Below are 5,345 nucleotides of genomic sequence, written 5' to 3' on the forward strand. Positions count from 1 at the left end.
TCGCAGCACCCCCTGGGCCACACCCCGCGAGACCCTCCCGCCAGCGGCGGACGGACGGCCCCGCCCCCTAAGGGCCTCCGCCCCGCCCCTGGGAGGGGCACCGCCCATTGGGCGGAGACCGACCGCCCGCCCTAAGTGAGTGCGCCTGCGCCAACATCCCGCAGCTTCTCAGGCCGGCGAGCGAGAGGTTGCGTTGTTTTATCCCGCTCGGCGTTGGGGGAGACTGCTCAGAGCGGCCCAAAAGGGGCCCGAGAACAAACGAGTGGAATCCCAGCACCTGGGGAACGCCCTAGGTGGTCTGAGCTCAGGCTGAGGATCCTTCACGCCAACCATACGCCCGTGGCCCTGACACCGTTTGGCCCCAACACGGGAGTAACCACGGACCTGTCTGTGTGCACTTCCCGGGCTAAGAGCAGTGCCTGTCAGTCTGAACTGGCTGGCGGCTTCCTCGGAACAACTCTGCGTAGTTACCCGAGGCCCTAGACGGCACTTGGAGTCCATTCCGTGGGGGGAGTGCATGACAGACGTCCTTATACATCCTCCCTTGCCCGGAATCACGAGACTGATGACCTGGGAAGAAGGGCCTGATGCCGGTCAGCGCTCTCCTCCCTGGGCAGCCTGTACTGAACAGCCAGGGGAATCCCCGCCCCTGGCTCAGGAGGGTCCACGACAGCCGTGTTGTAGAAGTGGGATCCCAAGAGGAGAGCCTTAGACCAAGGAAATCGTAGCACCCAAAACTCGCAATCTTATTAGGTACTGAATTAAGACCAACATTGCTAGTGAAGGAAAGCCAACTCAAACCAGTTTCTGCAGACTGGGAATGATTGGGTCACATAACCACAAAGTCCAGGGGGATTGGTAGCACCGGGCACAGCAGGATTCAAGGCTTCATCCTCCTCATTTGACTCTGCTCTTTGTGTGTGTGTGACATCAAAACTCCTTTCAGCAGGTAGTTTCAAAATTTCTCTTTCTAATTCTAGAGAGAATGGATCTGATTGGCTCTGGTGATCAAGACCAGGCCTGTTGGGCAGAGCTTCCTCTTTCTTGCCTCTCCTGGCGGCCAGGTAGCCTGTGAATTAATGACCACGTGATCACACTTTGCTCAGAGATCACCCCTAGAGAGCAGAAGGGATCATGAGGAAGGCAGTCTCAGCTACTGGTTTATTTGAGGGATATCCTGGTTGGGTTTTGCAAATATCTCGCTTTGAACATGTCAGAGCAGCTCCTCTTGACAGCAGCTGTCAGAAAGTGGGTTGAAACTGTTTTTGATTGGTTGGGCAGGGGGACCAGGGCAGATGACTTTCACTTTGTATCATAAACCTTTTGGGCTAATATAATGGTTAATCTTTTGCATATGTTACTTTGGTGGTAAAAAAGTAGAAAACAGGAACACCTGGGTGGCTCAGTTGGTTGGGCGTCTGCCTTCAGCTCAGGTCATGATCCCAGGGTCCTGCTCTGCCTGCTGCTCCCCCTGCTTGTGCTCTCTCTTAAAAAAAAAAAAAAAAAAAAATAGAAAACACAGGGTGCCTGGGTGGCTCCGACGACTGAACATCCAGCTCTTGATTTCAGCTCAGTTGGTGATCTCAGAGTTGTGAGATCTAGCCCTGCATCCTGCCTCAAGCTGAGCAAGGAGCCTGCTTGGGATTCTCTCCCTTCTCCTTCTGCCTCTCCGCCCCCACCCCGCTCACATGCACGTGCATGTACACTCTCTCTCTCTTAAAAAAAAAAATTAGAAAATACTACTGATGGAGGGGCGCCTGGGTGGCTCAGTGGGTTAAGCCGCTGCCTTCGGCTCAGGTCATGATCTCAGGGTCCTGGGATCGAGTCCCGCATCGGGCTCTCTGCTCAGCAGGGAGCCTGCTTCCCTCTCTCTCTCTCTCTGCCTGCCTCTCTGCCTACTTGTGATTTCTCTCTGTCAAATAAATAAATAAAATCTTTAAAAAAAAAATACTACTGATGGATTAACTTGAGTTTATATTCATAAACTTGAGTTTATATTCAACAATCCTTTTGCTCATGGCACTGTGTTAGCAGGTGAAATAAGGGAAAGTCCTGAGCCCTGACACCATGGAGCATCGTGACCCCACTGGGTGCTCGCCTCCGGACTCTCACAGGAGAGGGAAGTAAACCACCTTGCGTAAGCCACACTTATTTGGGAATTCCTGTCATTCCTGCCCTTTGGGTGTTAGACCCATTTCTGGAAAGCCCCCAAGGATGGATAAGTGTCCTCTTGTCTGTTCTTCAGATACCCCACACTTTTTCATTTCTTAGCATTTACTACATTTTTGTGTAACTTGACCGTTCATTCCCCCTGGACAGTGACTTCCAGAAGGACAGGCAGAAACTATTTTATACACCATTTTCTGCAAATGCTAGAAATTCCTAAAACAATGACACTAACCACTTGTGAAGGGGACAGACACAATGATTCCACCCAGAGTATCGAGGGGAAATGACACACGGCTGGCTGCATACTTTCCGCATCAAATGGGACTTTGCCAAGTCATCTGGGTTTGCGGTGTGGGCCCTTCTGAATAACCAAAGATGGAAAATTAGGGCAAAGGAGGGAGGGAGGGAGGAAAAGGTGGCAGGAAATTCAAGTCATCCGAGGCAGGTGGCACCAGAAAAGGGTGCTCTTCCTACTGTGTTTCCCCCATTTTTCCACTCCTGGCTCTTTTCAGCTGCCCATGGCTCTAGCCTTTGGTCCTGGTGTCCTATCACTGGCACTTCTGTCCCCTATATCGTGCCTCAGTTATCCCCCACTTCATTCATATTTCAGAATCAGCCTGACAGACGCAAAAGACACACACACACACACAGAGCGAGAGAGAGAGAGCAAAGAAGACAGCTCCTTCTTCTTCTCTCATTTTTTTCACCCCCATACATTCACTGCTAAGAACTGCAGACAGAAAGGTGCACAGACACCATCTCCAGCCTCAGGGAAGTCACATTCTTGGCTGGAATTTGAGAGGACACAGGAGCTCTCTGTTCCCCCAAATATCTCAGCAAAGTTGAAATAGTCATTGTTTCCTCTCTAACCTCTTCTACAAAGTGATTGTTTGGTTGGTTGGTTGGTTGGTTGGTTGGTTAGTTCCTCAGCACTGGATCTTGTTATGCCCATTGGTTGGAGAAGTCATGTCAGAGGAAGTGAGGAGAGCTGGACAGGTCAGAGTCCAGGTATAACAAAGAAGATATTTGAGAAGCTGAGGTCTTGGGGAGTGAGGGATTGGGAACTGGATGGAAAAGCAGTTTTTAAAAGAAGTTTCACTGTGTGGTACACATGACCCCCACTTCGGTCTTCAAAAGATCTTCAGTGAAGACTGCATGTTATTTTTTTTCTGGACTTGCATGTCAGGTTGGTCTGGCTGGTTTCCCACTGGGTGCCCACCCCCCACACCACCTCTGCACTCAGCACTTCTGCCTGCACGAGCCAGAAGGTAATTGTGCCACTGAGGCAGGAGCTGGTAGCTGCCAACAAAGTTATCCACTCTCTGGCTTTCCTTTAAAATTAGAGTATATTTTATTTCATAGCAATGTGCCCAGTAGCTAAAAAAACAAAAACAAAACCAAAAACAAAACAAAACACCTGCGTTTCCCAAACTCCTTCGTTGTTGATTATGACTGGGTAACTAGGGGCGCCTGGATGCCTCAGCTGATTAAGCATCTGACTCTTGATCTCAACTCAGGTCTTGATCTCAGGATCGAGAGTTCAAGCACTGTGTTGGGATCCCACTGGGCGTGGAAACTGCTAAAATAAATAAATAGATAGATAGATAGATAAATAAAAGTGACTTTGTGATATAAGCAGAAGGATTGAGAAGAGTTACTTGGAAGTCTGCTTTAAAGGAGCTGAGTCAGCTGAGAGGTGACTCCTCTTGCCTTCCCCACCTTCTCAACTGTTGCTTCAATTTCAGATGTGATGCCTGGAACTCCTGCAGCTATATTGGACCATGAGGTGACATAGTGGAAACCGTTCAGGCTCTGGATGGCCTACCCCCAGACTGGTTTAGGAGGGAGAGGGAAAAAAATCCAGTTTTATCTTGACATGGTCACTTTAAATCTTTTGTAATGAGTGCCCAAACTGAAACCTAATATGGGTATGGTTAATATGGCACTGCTTTATCATTATTTGGTTGGGTTTGATAAACGAATATATATTTTACGGATTTATTTCCTTTATTATTTTATTAAATTTGCACAGAAACTACACACACACATACACACACAGAGACACACATACTCTCTTCTGTCAATGCAAAATTGCAATTATACACATACATGCTTTTTTAAAGTATGGTTTGGGATTCTTTTTTTTCTTTTCATTTTTTGCCCTCGGTTTCCCTACTTATTAACAGCCCAGTATATGTCCTCTCATATAATCTCATCCAAATCTGAATCTGCTGGCAGAAGGAGGCTGAGGGGCAGGGTGGGGAGAAGCCAACAAATGTGTAGGCACGTGAATGAAGGTGGAGACCATAATGGCTTGTCATAAATATTCCAGATGGATCGCACTTCCCCACCCCCCTCCAGCCCCCGCCCCAGGTTTGCAAGACTGGTGGAATCTGCTTTGGCCACTGCAATGTGCACTGAGGTTACTGTAGGTCACTTCCAGGTAGACACCTTCACAAACCAGAGTCCAGTTTGGCGCCCATCCCCTTCTCTTGCACCAAGAGGGCACATCCATCAGCTTTTCTCCCTGAGTGACTGTGATGAGCAAGGCCCCCTGCTAACCTATGTCAGATGTGAGGGAGCAATAAATCTTAGTTGTGTTGACCCATTGAGATCTGGGGGTTGTACGTCCTCACAGTGTAACAGCTTATCTGCATTGAACTAGGAGAGCATAGCAGGGGATGTTAATTGTCTCCTTTTTTCTTCAGTAATCAAACCCCTAGTCTAGGGCCACCCAGCTAAAGAGTACATTTCCTAGCCTCTCCTTCACCTCAAAGTACTCCTGTGATTTCATTAGAGCCAATGAGATATGAGTGGAAATCATATTTACAACTTCTGGCTATGTCCGTTAGGAAATGGGGTACATCCTGCTTCCCCTTCTCTACTTCCAGCTGGCTGGAATGCAGATGCAATGACAAGAGCTGAAGCAGCCACACGAGACCAAGAGACAAATATCCCACATTGAAGATATCAAAGCACCAAGAAAGAATTTGGGTCCCCATCACAAGGGAGCCACTGGAGTATTACATGAGAGAGAAATGAAATTGTATTTTATTTAAGCCTTGGTTATTTAGGCCTTGCTTACAGAAGGTGAGCCTGTAACCTACTACCCAACCCATGTGCTAGCCTGTTTTGACAATTAGACTATGGAGAATAAAAATCATACCTCGTGGGGC

The sequence above is a fragment of the Mustela lutreola genome, chromosome 1, assembly GCF_030435805.1.
Source record: "Mustela lutreola isolate mMusLut2 chromosome 1, mMusLut2.pri, whole genome shotgun sequence".
Classification (NCBI taxonomy): domain Eukaryota; kingdom Metazoa; phylum Chordata; class Mammalia; order Carnivora; family Mustelidae; genus Mustela; species Mustela lutreola.